The sequence below is a fragment of the Sminthopsis crassicaudata genome, chromosome 1 (genome assembly GCF_048593235.1).
Source record: "Sminthopsis crassicaudata isolate SCR6 chromosome 1, ASM4859323v1, whole genome shotgun sequence".
Lineage (NCBI taxonomy): Eukaryota > Metazoa > Chordata > Mammalia > Dasyuromorphia > Dasyuridae > Sminthopsis > Sminthopsis crassicaudata.
The window spans coordinates 110,136,256-110,153,295 of record NC_133617.1 but is presented as its reverse complement, the minus strand read 5'-3'; the positions used below and the strand labels follow the sequence as shown (position 1 = coordinate 110,153,295).

Here is a 17,040-nt window from a genome sequence, read left to right as displayed (position 1 = left end):
TTGTTTTTATTAGTGCTAAATCACATAAACCAATAGTCCAAGTTAAACAGTAAACGAGTGGTATCTAATAATATCTAGTCGATTGGTAGATGGTGACAGTATGTTTTAAGGAAACCATCTATTAATTTCTGCTAGAAAACGAGTAGCAAATGGCTTCACAATGATATTTTTAAATGTAGATCCAAACATTTGTTGGATGAGTATTCTCAACATTCCATCCAATAAACTGGATTTTTTTTTCTCAGAAAAGTAAGATTTGTTTCCAAAAATATGGTGTATAATCAGAGTAGTTAAGGGGAAGATAATGAATATTTAAAATGATGTTCTCACCTTCACAATATTTTTTAAATCATATTTTTAAGTGTATATAAATTTGTTTTTCATTTGTAAGTCAGGGCTCTAGCATATATAAGATAATTTTCTCAAGAGACATGATTTCTGCTTGTCAGGGAGCCTTCTCAGATAGCAAACAAGTCTATCCCAAGACTTTTTCCAAGTTATATAAATATTATTTATTATTATTAAATAACAAATAATTAAATATTAAATATCAGTATTAAATAAATAATACTGATACTTAAGATTTGTTTTACACTCAGGGGAAAATAAGCAGGATTTCTTGGTAGGTCCAGTGAATTACATTTCTGGCCATGATTGGAATTCTACACATTCCGCTTGGTGCCGTTATGTTTTTACTATTTAGCCTTCAACAGGATATGAACTAGAGATGTTGACAGAAACAGTTGCCAAATTTTAAATGTATTTCAAAATGAATAATTGATATGTAGAAAATTAGTCATCTATTTGATCATGTTTTTGAATTGCACAACATTTTCAAAATGCTTCACAGAACAAAAAAATGATTAAAAAGGGGGGAAGGTGTTGGTATAAATTCATACGGATAAGTTTCCACTAGTTCAAAAGGGAGGTTTTATAAATTATTATTTTTTAGTAAACAATTTGGATAATAAAAATGATTAGACCTACTTGATATTAGATTAATTCCTAAAACTAGCATCAATAATGCATTTTAGAACTTCTAAACTACCAAAGTAAATTTTTCAAAGTTGCTTTAAAAATTATTATCTTTTAAATATATTTTGAGAAAGTTAAAAAAAATACCTCAAAAATGAAGCTTTTTGATTTCTAATATGGTTAAGCACAGGAATAAACTGCACCATTCCCACTTACAAGAATACTATTTTGGAATTATAATGGATGTTAGAAATCATGTTATTTAACCTACTAAACTGAAGTTACATTATAGAAGTCTAAGATTTCCCGAGTGTTTCTATGAGTCTACAAGTTCTCTATATACCACAAAAGATGCTTCTTAAATTTGCTGAAAATATGTAACACACATAATAAATCAAGCAAATAATGTTTTCCATTTCATGTTATTGCTATATAAAATAATGTTACACCCAGTCAGTCTGCTTTAGCAACTCTACCAGTTGGATAATTATTTCCTCAGTGACAGAAGAGTTATCCTGTACTTCCTTCTTCTGGCTTTTTCTTGAAATGCACATTTTCTCTACAATTTTTTAAGTGTAATCTTACAAAACTAACAAGAAGTTTCATATGAATAGCTTAATAATGAAGAGAATATTTTCTGATTTTTTAATTCTTTATTATTGTTTTGTTTAGGTCTGGGTCACATTTTCCACAAACTTAAGAGAGCTTGTTTGGTTATACAATGAACTTCAAAGGAGTACATCTGGGATGGAACAAAATACACAGAAATGAGGAAAGAAGTTGGAGACTATAAAGTACCATCTCAAAATCCCTTGTCTTAATAACCAAAAATTGAGGGGGAAACCACAGGAAAAAAAGAGAGAGAAAATCAATATGCCAAATTGTAAATGTTCTGAAGCCAAACTTTAATAAATATGTTAAAACATTAATGATTTTCAAGAATACAAGTGCAAATATATTATTAAGTATTAAGAACATACTATAAGTGCAATATTTACTCAATATTGTTTCCTTGATTTTGAAAGGCTTTTTTTTAATCATGCCATCCTTTACGTGATTTAAAATTAAATATATTCAAAATTATGAACACCACTAATTCTGTGTAAAATAACTTTCAATAATATTTGACTGTTTAGGATAAAATTCAGCATCAACTGGCTTAAATAGCTCTTTCCCAAGTCACATTAGTCCAGAGGCACTGAATAATTGAATAAAATAAAATTGTGTTGTTTTGCTTTTTTTTTTTTTTTTTTTAACAGCGTCTGATTTAGAATTTAAGTTTTACAAGGCTGATTTTTAATTCCCTCAATTACATTGGAAAATAGATTAAAAGCTACTACGATTACATTTCCCTAAAAAAACCGAAAAAGCAATCACATATAAATTAGCACCTATTTATTTTTAAAGTAATTAGCTGTGAAATATGGAGATCTCCAGGAAAAATTCAATTTCTATCTTATTAAATCAACTGCTTTAGTTATCCAAACCTAAGAATTCATGACTGCATAAATAAATGTAATCTAGACCAACAATCATAAGAAAACAGCTAGTAGTAACCTTACAAAAATATCTACTTTTATTTGAAGTCTCTAGTCTCTTGACAATGAAATGAAATTTATATATATTTTGGCATAAAATTATATATTGATTTGTGATTTTAAGGAAAATCAAAAGCTCAACAGTAAATGTAAAGCACTCTTACTACAAACAGTGTGAAGAGGTTACTTCCTAATACTGAAATAAAGACTGTGTCAATCATAAAATACCAGCTTTTAATATTAGACTAATAACATTCAGTCTAAATTTTTCAAAACTTCCCTAATTGAAGTAAAGTATTTTATTCCAAAATCCCAATAAACTCCAAAATATTCATGTGGTTTCAACAATATGTTAAGTGACTAGTTTACTGATAACTAGAGAAAAAGAATGTACCAACATTACTGTTTGAATAAAGCACTTGTAACATTTACTTAGGATAATTATTATTCTTCCTTGTTTCTCCCTTTTTACACTCATAAAGTATTGTAAAATAATATTACATATTACTTTATAAGACCTTGCTTTCACAAATTAAAATATGTAATAAAAGGGAAAAATACTCAATATGATCCATTGCTTATAAACTTGTTAGCAAAACTGAAAATCTCTCTACTTTAAGAGCTTTTTGGTATCTTTAATTTCAATGAAAACATTAGATATAAAATAATTGTTCCCAATAAATAGGAATGGCCACCAAATCTAATGAAATGATAAAGTTCAGCTTCAAGAAGAAGAAGTCTACTAATGAATGTTCCCCATCACAATCACATTTGCATTTTCAGTATTAGCATATTTTCATACCATCTGGCAATGTTGTTACTCTGGGTCTGCCCATCTTAATCTGTTAGGAACCGAATGTTAAACTAGAGTTATATGAACCTTTCCAAAACTTAAGAATAGAATAATGTTTTTTTTTTTAAAATTCTGTCATTCCAAATTGTTCTATAATAATATGTGAAATTTATAAAGGTACTTTTAATGTAGAGCTTAAAAGCTCTGTAAATGGAGAACAGCCTAAGAAATCTGCATGAATCACAACTGGCATGAGCTACATCATCCTTTAGCTTCATCCCTTCCTTGTTTTCTTTTAATTATATTTAAAGCATTTAGTGAGAGACTGTTTACATAGAAGAGAAACTGATGAATGAAATAGTATTTTATACTTAAAGGATTCACAAAATTTAATACACATTCATTTAACCCTGAAAAGGCAGGGAGAAAAAGTATAGAACATGGAATGAAGAAATCAGTTGAATGCCCTTCCCTTTTCATTTCATTAAATCATAATTAGTTTTGACAGCATATATACAATTCTTTAGTTAAATGTCAGTAACATAATTGCTATTTAAGAAATCAAGTGTCTGGATATTTTACCACTATCATTCAATATCTATCTGCTCATCCTCACCTCCAGCCAAACATTTTGTGAATAATTCTCTTGGAAAAAAGACATCGCATCCTTCTGGAAATAATGTAACACTATCAGTGGATTTGAGCAGGAAGTGAGAAAGGGAGAAAACACACAAACATACCAAACAAAAATGGACTATCAACCATTCCTGAAGCTGCCTGCAGGAAGCTTCTTTCTTCTCAAAGAAATAAGCCACCTGCTTGTCTCATGCTCTTTCTTGGCGGCCAAATGAGATTTTATTCCAGTGAACTTCAAGGTTCCTAACCCTGATCTCTATCAAAGCATATGTTAACTTGGTGACTATTGAATTTTATTCTTGCTAAGTAGTTCTCCCTTCACAAGAATCATTTCTGCTCTTCAAGTTGCTTCTTTGTATTTTCCCTATTTTCCATGTTTTTATTCTCAACTCATGAAATTCCTCACTTCAAAAAGCCCCCCCCACTGCTCCACAAGACTAAGCTATTCCAATTCTTCCTTCTCTATCACCTAGGAGCTTGATTTCTCCTGTATTCTCCAGAAGCCTGTTGTCTCCATTAGTAATAAAGGGAGAGTTTTCATCTAATTAACACTACCCTTCTCCCTAGAAATTCACCCTTTCTTATCAGCTCAATCCTGTCCTATATCCTTGTGACAACTTTTGCACCTTCACCCTATCCTGCCAATCCCTCACTGAACACATTCCTAAAGAACAAACTGTCTCTCAAGATAGTCCCCTATAGCAGCTAATACCCAATTGAGTGTCCCTAAGACTCCCTTCAAGTAGGGCTGAATTACTTTTGCCAGTGTCCTTCGTTTTCTCTGCCTTGAGATTCCCAGTCTTTCTCTCATTAAGACCCCATCTTAATACACGTCTAGCTAATACAAGTCCTGACATTCAGAAATCAAGGATTCGTTTTTCAGGGATTATTTTTTTGCCTTGAAATCTCTAATTTGAGGTCTGTGTAACACCACCCCACCCCAAAAGGGAGAAGGGAAACAATGAATACCCAAACATCCCAGGAAATGAAGGAAGCCCTACCCTTTTCTAAGTCTCTCCTCTGTCACCCCAGTCGGGTGGGGGTCCTCCCTTCCCCTCTTCTGTCCTGTCGGCCCATCCCCTCACCAGGGGAAAAGAGTTCTCTGCCCTCCTATGCTTCATTCCCTCTCAGAAAAGCTGGGGGGAGGTCCTGTCCTTCCTGCACATTCTCCCCAGGACCTAACATCCCCAGAGGGAGGGAAAAAAGGAGGCTGTGTACTTTCCTCTCACTCCCCCTCCTCCAGTATCTCAGGGTAAGGGAAGCTCTGTCTTCTCCTTCACACACCCCCAGCGTCCCCTGGGAGGCAAGGAGACTATGCCTTACTCTCTTATCATCTCAGAGAAGGGAAAAAGACTCACTTCTCCGCTCATCTCATTCTTCAACACCCTACAGAGGACAGGACTCCCGATCCTTCCCTCAGCCTCTTCTCTAATCCTCACGGAGGACAGGACTCGCGGTCCTCCCCTCACCCTCTTCTCCATCATCCTCACGGAGGACAGGACTCGCGGTCCTCCCCTCATCCTCTTCTCCATCATTCCTCACGGAGAGCAGAACTCTCGGTCTTCCTTCACTCTCTTCTCTATCATCCCCAGGGAGAGCAGGAATCTCAATCCTCCCCTCACCCTCTTTTCTATCACCGCCTAGGAGACGAGGAGCCTCCGTCCTCTCCCCAGCCTCCTCCCTCTCATCCCCAGGGAGGACAGGAGGCTTTGCCCTCCCCGCACCCCGCCCCGGGCTGCCGGGCCTCGGGCCTCCTCCCGCTAGCTCCGAGGACAGCGGTTTTCTCTCCTCCAGGAACCCCCCGCAACCCCAAGGGGTGACTAATAAAAAGAATGGTTATTGCCCCGGGGTCCGGTGGGTAGGCGGCCCGCGCCCTCCGTCCGAGCGCCGCTACCTGGAGGGGCCGCCGCCGCCTCGGTGCCGGGGTCCCCCGCCGTAGCCTCCTCCTCCTCCTCCTCCACCTCCTCCGCCGCCGCCGCCGCCGCCGCCGCCGCCGCGGGCTCGGGCTCTCCTCACGGCCCCGTTGCAGCCGCCATCTTGCATTTCAAACCAGCTGCACTTTTCAGGGAGTCAACTCTGACCTGTGAACTCTAAACCCGGAACCATTCTGCGGGCCAGAACTGGACCTCACATACTCCCGGGGCCCCGCCAGCCCCGGTACCCCCGCGGCCCCCGAGGAGGGGGGGCACGGGGAAAGAGTGAAACACTGAGTTGTTGGTCCTGAGGCTCAAGACAAGGCGCGCAAGCGCGCGCAGAAAGGCCGGCTGGCTGCCCGAGGGAGAACCCGCGCGTCGCGTGCACCCCCCGCACCGCACTGCACACCCTGACGGGTCGGGGATTTAGCTGGGGGAGCGCAGTGCCTGACTGTTTGACACACCGCAGGAGGGTGCAGGAGGAGGAGCAAGCTCCGCCCCACTGTCAATGGAAGTCCCGCCTCCTTCGCGTCACTGCGTCACTGAGCCCGTCGGTCACTCCCACATCCCCACGTGTTCCATTCAATTTTCCCCCTCTTTCACGCACCTCTTGAGCATGTCCTAGTTCTCCCTTTCTCCGCAAGTTGTGTAGAGACTCACTGCCCTTCCCGGTTTTCGTAACCTATTGTCTCCCCGTCCATAAACAAACAAACAAAAAGATCAGTTAGAGCCTTCAGTTGCTCCTTCAAAGGAGAGTCTGGAAATATAGGTTGCAATAGTTAAAAATCCTCTCTCTGCTCAGAAATGTATGAAACACGGGATGAACTTCCCCGAGATAATCGGTCACACACACATACACACACGAAACGAGTGGAAAAAGAGATGGGAGCAGTTACTTTCATTTGGTTTCAAGATTTGCATTCACAATTACCACAATAACTCTTCTGTTTTTCCTTTTGTTTTGTCTTCTCTTTAGCTCAAGGCTGGCAAACCTCTCTGCTCCTCTGGTTAATTTCATTCTCCCTGAACCCTCTAAAGCTTGCTAAAAAGCAGACTTATGAGAAATTCCCTAGGAGCCTTTACCTGTTCCCCACCTTTCAGAGGATAGCAGGACTATAGTATAGTTGTTTACATTTATTTTCCAATTTACTTGATGATTTCCATTCCAGCAGAGTTTTTAATGATTTTTTTTTCTCTTATTGACTCTCCAATCAGAAACATAAGTTAAACTTTATCAAGGTCATCTGCTCAGAGGTCATCGGTCTTCCTAAATTTTTGCCTTTCGAGGAGTCACTTTACCTCTGATTCTCAATTTCCAATATCTGTAAAATTAGGTTGGTAGTAGGAGTGGTAAAGTGGTAAGATTATGAAACTCTAGAATTGAAAGGGAGCTCAAAGGTCATCTATTTCTTTCCTTTTTTTTTTTTTTTTTTTTGGCAAAACTTTTTGTTCCAACTTTTCCCCTCCTTCCCCCCACCCCCTCCCCCAGATGGCAGGTTGACCAATACATGTTAAATATGTTAAAGTATAAATTAAATACGACATATATATATACATATATATATATATATATATATATATATATATATATGTCCAAATAGTTGTTTTGCTGTACAAAAAGAATCGGACTTTGAAATAGTGTACAGTTAGCCTGTGAAGGAAATAAAAAATGCAGGCTGACAAAAATAGAGGGATTGGGAATTCTATGTAGTGGTTCATAGTCATCTCCCAGAGTTCTTTGGCTGTGTGTAACTGCTTCAGTTCATTATTGAACAAATGGAACCAGTTTGTTTCATCTCATTGTTGGAGAGGGCCATGTCCATCAGAACTGATCCTCATACAGTATCATTGTTGAAGTGTATAATGATCTCTTAGTTCTGCTCGTTTCACTCAGCATCAGTTGATGTAAGTCTCTCCAGGCCTCTCTGTATTCCTCCTGTTGGTCATTTCTTTTAGAACAATAATATTCCATAACATTCACATAAGAGGTCATCTATTTCAATCCTTTCCCTTTACAGATTAAGTTTTCCTTCACAATTAATTACTGCTAAAGGAATATTTGAACCAAAGTCCTCTGAAAGCAGAGCCTGTGGTCATTCCACTTCTCCAAGCTGACTGTTTCAATGGCAGGGTTCCTTTCCTTATTTGTAAATTGTTGCTAGTCTGGAGAAAATAGATGACAGTCACAAAGCCTGTATCATTAGGAAAATTCCTCTATGTTATCATAAATTGTGTTGTATTGCAGCATAAGAGAGTATACAATATTTCCATTAGCATTGCCTTTGTTCTATAATTAAATAAATGCTTATTGATTTGACTTTCCTCCAATAGACTGTAAACTCCACAAGGGCAGGGGCAGTTTCATTTATTTTTATGTCTCTAGTGCCTACTATCGTATCTGGCACATAGTAAACATTTAAATGCTTGTTGAATGGATGAAGAGGGGTGGCTTTTAAGAGATAAAGAAAAATAACAAAGAAGCAACCTAAAGGTAGAAGAAAGAGAAGCAAATTTCCCCCAGTAATAATAACATACTTAAAATGATGGGATGACTAAGCCTCAGAAAAAAAAGAATTTTCTTTGATTTTTTTTTTTTTTAAGCATCAAGCAGTAAATCTATCTCCTTCTATAGACCAGTGGCAGTCTTCATGTGTCTAGTGCCAAACCACAGGACTAGAGTGATAACTCTGGTTCTCCTCTCCTAGGAACTGTCCATGAAAGTCACATTAAGTCTAGCATCTTAAATCACTTGCCAATTTTTTGGTATGTTGGCATGAATTAAGACTGCCATAATCACTACTCAGAAAAACTGGCTGTTACAGACCCAAGCAATATGAATATATGTTTGGCATAGCAGATTGTGCCAGCCCACATAAATCTGGTTTCAGATCATGCTTCAGAGTAACTTGTTTTTATTAAAATCAACTCATTTGTAAAAATTGTAAATATGTCTGAATTCAACAGCTGCGTGGCTGTAAAAGTAAGGAATTTTAATCAGTAGATCTGCACATTGGAAGAGTCTAGAAATTTTTACATATAACTACTGGTTAAAATCATACCCCATCCTTGGTTGGTTATTGTCCTTCATGCTCAAAAAGGATCAACATGACATCACATGTCCAGGTTAAGATAGGATATGTCCAATTATGGCTAATCAGACCTACAAGTCTAGAAGGTTCTACCACAAGTCAGACACAAATAGTTATATTTAGGTAGACTAATAACATTTTACAAATATAAGAAACTGAGGCAAAGAGATAAAAATTACATCCCAAAGTCATAGAGACACATTATAGAAATGATGTCAGACCTGATGATTTTAGTAAACTAATGTTTTCTATATTAGTTTTCAGAATACAGAGCTAGGACTAAATATTGTGCTTGATACTAATTAATAATAAGAGGTCAAAAAATAAGTTTTTGAAAACAATATCTTTGCCATTCATAGCTTCTTCCTCTTCTTTAAAAATAAGGATGATTATAAAGAAGGAGATTTGCTTTGGTTTGACTAGATCTTATCTGACATCTTTATGAATTGAAGGGCAATAGTATATATGTTTCTTGCTGATATAGACACCCCAAGTAACAAATTTCAAGTACTTAATTCTTTTTTTGAGAGCCTGATAATTCTACTGGACTTTTCAGAAGAGAAGGAAAGGGAAGGTGTTAGGATTACTAGGTGAGAATTCAGGTTTTCTGGACAATTACAAGGTGAGAACTCAGGTTGACTTGATAGAAGGAGCAAGCTCATTGGCTGAAGTGGTTCTTCCCAGAAGCCCTTGCATTATCCCACGCCCATTCTCTGGGAGGATAAAAGAGGCAACAGTGGGCCTGGAAAGCAGTCTACCTGGAGAAGGATAAGAGCTGGAGGAGATTCAGAGCCAGGATTCAAGGAGAAGACTCTGCACTACATCTGGCTTGACGCAGCTCTCTGCAGGAAGGGAAGTCACTTCTCTGGACAAGAGTTAACAGGAACTGCCTGGAGACAACGGTTCCTTACAGGAAGAAGAATCTGTCCGAGAGATTTGAGTAGACACAGCAGATCTCTTCCCAGAGAGCGATCCGGCAGCTTCTGGAGACGACAGCTCACTACAGGAAGGGAAAAGAAGGGAAAGGGGAGAGGAAAGGAGAAAGTAAGGGAAAAGAAGAGAAAGGAAAGGAAAGGGAAAGCAAAGGGGAAAGGGGAAGGGAAGAGAATTTATATAATGATTACTATATGCCAGGCAGGGTGCTAAGCATTTTTTTTTTTTTACAAATATTATCTTATTTGATCCTTTTAGGAGGTGAAAAGGTATTATTATTATCTACTTATGAAGTAGGTAGGTAGTATTATTATCTACTTGTGAGGTAGGTATTATCCTCATTTTATAGTTGAGGAAATTGGGACAAATAGAAGAAAAGTGATTTGCCCAGAGTTACATAAATAGTAAGGTCAAATTTAAACTCAGGTCTTCCTGATTCTAGAACCAGAGCCCTATCCATCATGTCACCAGCTATTGCTGAAAAGACAGCAGAAATAATTTTGTTCCATGATTTTTTTTATTACTAAGGCATAAAGCAATAAGAGTTGCTTCTCAAAAACATTTACCACTGTCATGGAAGATAGCCACTGCAGAGTCAGATCATAGAGGGACTCTCTACAGATAATGAAGTTCTCCAGATGATTTGTAGATGATATCCTGATTGTCAGGTCCCAGAACATTGCAGAAGCCCCTTAATAAGATCAACAAACTTTCCAGAGTTTGGCCTAACTATCCATATTGGAAAAACCAAGATTATATAGAATGCCAATTTTCTATACTATGAAAAGAAGTTGTATGGATAATCCATATAGTTCATTAAATAATATATATATTTTGGATAGATACTGAAAATAAACAGTGAACTGGGTCTAGAAGGAGGAACAAAGGATTAATAGACTTTGAGAAATCAGTTCTTTAAATGTCTCTAAGTGTCTTTCTAAATTAAAGACTCCTCTTTCTAGTTTCAGCATCCTTCTATTCGAATTATTGCATGGTCATAAATGCAATAGCTTCCATAAGGAGGAAATTGAGGATTATACAGATAGGAAAGAAAAATATGTTGGGAGAACAAGACAACTACAGTATATTTCTAATGAGGAATTAGTTACATAAGAGAAGTAATATAATTAATGTCATCACTATATGATCAGAAAGATGGTCCATTCTCATGACAAAACAAAAATATCAATAGTCAGCCTATCTGCTCCAGATCAAAAGAATATATACAATGTCCTTAGCATAGTAAGCAGACTCCAAGGGTTGATTTTATAGGAAGATATAATAGTTACACCTGGAAAGCAGGCACGGATGGGTTATGATATGTATTATTGGTGGGGATATTCACATCAATATGATCACAGATCCATTGGTTCATTAGTGATCATAGCATCATATTGTTAAATAAATCTAAAGCTGGAAGGGATCATTTAGTCCAACACTTTTCTGCTCCAAATGAGTTAAATGACTTAACTAAAATCACACAGGAAAAAAGTGGCAGATCTGAGAGAGTTGAATTAAGGTCCCCAAACTACATATTCCCATTCCATTGTGCCCCATTTCTTCTCAAGGTGTTTAAAAATTAATAGCCTATATAATTAAATAGTGGACCAATTTTGTATTGCATTAAAAATGTATGTTGCATTAAAATATATTGTACAAACTTATAGTTTACCCAGAACTGTAGCAGATTGCTTCTTTCCCCACAACCCTACAATATTAAATATTATATGTATACATATATGCATATGTATATTCATAAACACATTATATATTTTTTATAAATATATAGTAGTCAATATATCAGGAACTGTGCTGAGCACTTTTTACAAGTATATTTTATGTGATCCTCACAAGAGGTGAAGAGGTATATTTAGATATATGCATGTATCACTATTCATCTATGAATTGTCAATTCCTTTTCCAAATCTGGCTTAACTATCTGATAAAAATCAGGACAATATTATTGATGATTATTACTCTATTCATGATACTTTGCTGTCCACTGATGCTTGGAATTCCCCACAATTCTTAATTCAAGTTCATAAATAGAGACTCCACTCTCTGTGCTCTGTTTTAGTCAGTCTCAATGCTTCTGGCCCCATTTATGGTAATTCTCTAGCAGTATATTCAACAAATTTCAATAGATATATGCTGAATGTCTACCATGTGTAAGGCCTTGAATTAATTTCTGAAGGCAAAAGATGCATAAGATATAATCCCTGTCTAATATTCCAATATTCTAATGGGGAAAATATTTGTATGTACGCAATAAGTATACTGCTAATATTGCCAAAACTGGGACACTGCTGAAAAACAGTACATTCAAATTCCACATTCTTCTTAAAACCTTCTAGTATACCCATAATTAGATGTGGCTTCTACAATTAACCCATATAAAAAAACTGAAAAGAAGTATAGAGATTCAGAAAAAGTCAATAAATCACCAAGTATTTATTAAGAACATATGTTCTAGATATTGTGCTGGGAATACAAATGCAAGCAGAAAGAAAGCTAATCCTTACCCTCAAGGAGCTGACATTCTCACTGGGGGAAGATAATATATAAAACATAAAAGAAAACTGAAAAATGATATAGGGTGGAGACTTATGGTTCATCCTATTTTAGGAGGATTAGGAAGGCTTTATGAAGTAGATGCCATTTCAAATGGGCCTTAAAGAACAGGTAAAATTTTGATAGATTCAACTTTAGAAGTATAGCAACAGTCCCTGTGCTAGGTGCTGAGCATGCAAAGACAAAATCAAAACAGTTCCTAGGCACAAGAAGCTTGCATTTTATTATTGGTAGAAGAGGAAAAAGCATTTTTTTATTAAAGATAGACATGAAATAAACAATGGTAGGAAAGAGAGAACATTTGAAGGAGCTTAGGAAACAAGAAGCAGTGAGAGATAAGCGTTATAACTAGGGTTGTAGGACCAGAGCTTTGTCCTCGGGGAAAAAATATTGAGGAGATTTTACAGGAAGTATCTGAAAGAGTAGATACTGAAATTTAGAAGATATAAAACTTAACATTTACCCTTTATTAAAGCATCAGAACAACTACAGTAACTATTTTACCTTTCCACTCAACTAAATTTATCTTAATTACTCATATTATTTTCACGTCACAAATTACAAATTTGATTTGTGCTGCTTGTCCAAGACGAATTTTTTGTTGCTTGCTTTATACATATTTCTTTGTTATTTGTTCTATATGTATTTCTTGCTATTTATTGCAAGTGCCTAAATTCCTAGTTACAGCCAAGGCAGGAGAGAGAATTTAAAGATAGATTTAAGCTAGTATTAGAATCTTTGAACATTTGACTAAGTAACTTTTAAATTAGTTTATAGATGCCTGTAGAAACACACTCTGGATTAATCACTCTGCCTATTTTGACTATAAACAAGTAATTTAACTTCTTTACTCATACTAAAAGGAGGGAACAAATTGGATTTAGGTTCATATCAGCACTAAAACTAAGGCTCCCCAATATCCTCCCTAAGGTCTTATTCTAATGTTTCATTAAGATTTAGAGTAGACCCTGGGGTAACTTAAAGGCTTTTCCAGGATACACTTGGCCTAAGATGCTGAAATACCTCTATGGGCTTAACCAGAAACTAAGGCACAAGTCTGACTATGCTACTTAAGAAACTTCATTGGTTCATCATTGTCTATAGAATAAAATACTAGTTCCTTAGTCCAACATTTAAAGTCCTTCATACAATATCTTGCACTATATGCCAAGATAAACTCCAAAAAGGTATGTGCCTTAAACATAAAGAATGACACTATAAACAAATTAGAGGAGCAAGGAAGAAATTAATCATCAGATTTATTGATAGGAGAAGAGGTCATAATCAATAGAGGAAAAGGGCATGTTGACACAAGTGTCATTCATGTGAGACAAATGGACAATTTTAATTACATAAAATCAAAATGTTTTTGTAAGTGTAGCCAGTGGAACTAAAATTAGAAGAGAAACAGGAAGTTGAGAATAAAAATCTTTGCAGCCAATTTCTCTGATAAAGGTCTTATTTTTTAAATAGTATTTTATTTTTTCAAAGACATACAAAGATAATTTTCTTTTTTTTGAAAACAAAGTCACTTTTTTATAAAATTTTTTGACAGTATATATGCATGAGTAATTTTTTTTATAACATTATCCCTTGTAATCATTTTTCCAAATTATCCCCTCCCTCCCTCTACTCCCTCCCCTGGATGACAGGCAATCCCATACATTTCACATGTGTTACAGTATAACCTAGATACAATATATGTGTGTAAATCCAATTTTCTTGTTGCACGTTAAGTATTAGATTCCGAAGGTATAAGTAACGTGGGTAGATAGACAGTAGTGCTAACAATTTACATTCACTTCCCAGTGTTCCTTCTCTGGGTGTAGTTGTTTCTGTCCATCATTGATCAACTGGAAGTGAGTTGGATCTTCTTTATGTTGAAGATATCCACTTCCATCAGAATACATCTTCATACAGCATTGAAGTATTCAGCGATCTTCTGGTTCTATTCATTTCACTCAGCATCAGTTGATGTAAGTCTTTCCAAACTTCTCTGTATTCGTCCTGCTGGTCATTTCAAAGATAATTTTCAACATTCACCTTTGAAAGCCTTCTGCTTCAGATTTCCTTACCCCTCTCCTTCCTTCCCCCCTCTCCAAGTATGTTCAATTCTTCTAAACATGTTCCCATATTCGTCATGCTGCATAAGAAAAATCAGATCAAAAAGGGAAAAAAGCAAACAAACAACAATAATAAAAAAAAGATGAAATATTATGCTTTCATCCAAATTCAGTCTCCATAGTTCTCTCTATGGATGGGGATGGCACTTTTCATTATAAGTCTTTTGAAATTAAAAGGTCGCATTTTTAAGATTTTTAAAGAACTAAATTAAATTTGTAAAGAATAAGATTATTCTGCAATTTTAAAATGGCATAAAGACATGAAAAGGTAATTTCTGAAGAAGAAACCATTTTTATATGCAGTAAATCACTAACAATTAGAGGAAACACAAATTAAAACAACTCTGATACTGCCTTATGGTCACTAGATTGGCTAAATTGACCTCCCAAAAATGACAAATGCTAGAGGGGCTTTGAGGGGCTTAATGCACTGTTGGTGAAGCTGTGAACTGGAAAGCAATTTGAAACCAAGCCCCAATGCTATTAAACTGTGCATGTTGTTGGACCCAGTGACTTTACTATTAGGTTTATATCCTAAAGAAAACAAAGAAAGAGGAAAAGAATGCATGTTTACAAAAATAGTTATAGAAGCATTGTGTGTGTATGGGGGGGGGGTAAAGAATTAGTGACTAAGGGGATGCTCAACAGACATGACTAAATAACTGAACAACAACAACAAAATGTACTAAACACTGCTATATAAGTACTAGGGATAAAAATACAAAAAAAGTATAAGTCTAAAGAAGAACAGAATGGGTGTGTAGCAGGGTAGGAAATTCGATATGCAAGAAGACAATCCTTGTTGCTACTTAAAAAGGAAGAATTTATAATTACTCTCCAATCAGAAAGGGAGAGAGGTACCAATGTGATGAGAGTAACAAGGCTGATGGATTTTGCAAGATGAAGAGATTTCCCAATGACAAGTTTGCTGGGAAACTGGTGCAGAAACCAAAGAAATCCAAAATGAACATTCTATTATCAGAGGACTGATAATGATCTATTCGAATTCTGATGGAGAAATGATAAATTCAAGATGTACAATGAAACATATTTTTGAAATATCATGGGAATTTGTTTTGCTTGCTAAAGCATATTTACTATAAGGATTTTGTTTTTCTTTTCTCTTTTAAATCAGCGATAGGTGGGAGAAAAATTAATCAGCATTCATTATTTGAAATATCTATCTATTTATCTATCTATCTATATTTTTTTAAGTAAAGATTCCTATGTGCCCCATCTACTTTTTTCTCTTCTCTTTCTGCAAGGTTACTCTGTTTAAAAATGTCCAGGAAACATCTTACTGGGCAGCCATTTTCATTTAAGCAGAATCTGAATGATTATTCTTCATGTAACATCTGTGGGGGGAAAAGGAAGAAAGAACCTGAGAATTAGCAAGTAGCATCTAATTTACATTTTTTCCCCAACTGGTGTGGAAAAATAGGCTTAAGAGAAATAGCAATAAAAGAAAGACACCAGGCAGGCAAGATAGGGTCCTTCATCTAAAATATGTAACTGAAATTACAGAGTAATTACAGAATATTTACATAGGGTGATACTTACTTTTCTTCTTAAATAGCGGGAGTGAAAGCATAAACCTTGTCATTTTTAAACTCCATGATTTTCCTAAATATTCACTACAGTAAACAGCCACAATTAAGATTCATCACCCGTAATCAGATTCCAAATTATTTTGTGAATACATTATCTATGCCAATGAACCTTCCCCCATCCTCCAGTCAGTCTTTATACCAGTGCAAGTTTCACAATAAGGCTTTTAAACAAATACTGTTCTCTCACAGTATCCATATGTCCAAGATATCAATTTGGACTTTCTTTGATCCATTAACTGTTTTAATCACGTACATTCAGAACACTTAAACAAACGTGCTGTCTGAAGGTAGAAGTACTCCAAGCCCCCTCTCGCTGCATGCTAAGTGCTCTTCTCTGACTCAGAGCCAGAGAGCAGTCATTGGCACAGCAACTGTTTTCATGTAGGGATTTCATCTCCCAACCTTTGCTCACTGAAAATGAAAATCTTAAAAGAATTCAACTTTCTCATTTTTCCCTCTTTAGAATTTGTAATAAAAATAGAATTTAGCAATGCTACCAAGAATGAAGAAACAAAAGAGTTTAACCATGGCTAGAAACTATAAAGCAAGTGGTGAAATGGGCTAAAAAGTCCCATTTTGGGATTAAAGTGAATATTGGATCAGTGTAGGATTATAGCTGGGAAACTTAAAAGATAGTCCACTGCCTTTCCACTTCAGAGTGCTTTAGAGAAGCAGTCTGCCATGTTGGAGAGAGAGCTGACTGTCAGATAAGAAGGTTTGGATTTATGTCTTGCCCTTGACCCATATTTTCAGTTTGAGCATAGGCAAATTACATTCTTTTGGTGCTCTAGACTAGGGCTTCTTAAACTTTTCTTATTCGTGATCTCCTTTCACCTAAGAAATTTTTATGTGACCCTGT

At 36.2% G+C, this 17,040-nt stretch overlaps 1 protein-coding gene across 5 annotated transcripts in view; it reads right to left on the bottom strand.

The window, feature by feature from the left end:
• The window catches only part of ZHX1 (zinc fingers and homeoboxes 1), a 52,893-nt gene extending 46,569 nt beyond the window's left edge, over positions 1–6,324 (bottom strand). For 4 of the 5 annotated variants that reach the window (XM_074266165.1, XM_074266130.1, XM_074266156.1 and 1 more), the window contains exon 1: positions 5,837–6,324. The gene's annotated coding sequence lies outside the window, so the exon portion shown is untranslated. Of the gene's footprint in view, positions 1–3,922; positions 3,946–5,836 lie in introns of those variants that run through there. The other variant, XM_074266140.1, reaches the window with a different exon arrangement.
• Between the last annotated feature and the right edge of the window lie 10,716 nt (positions 6,325–17,040).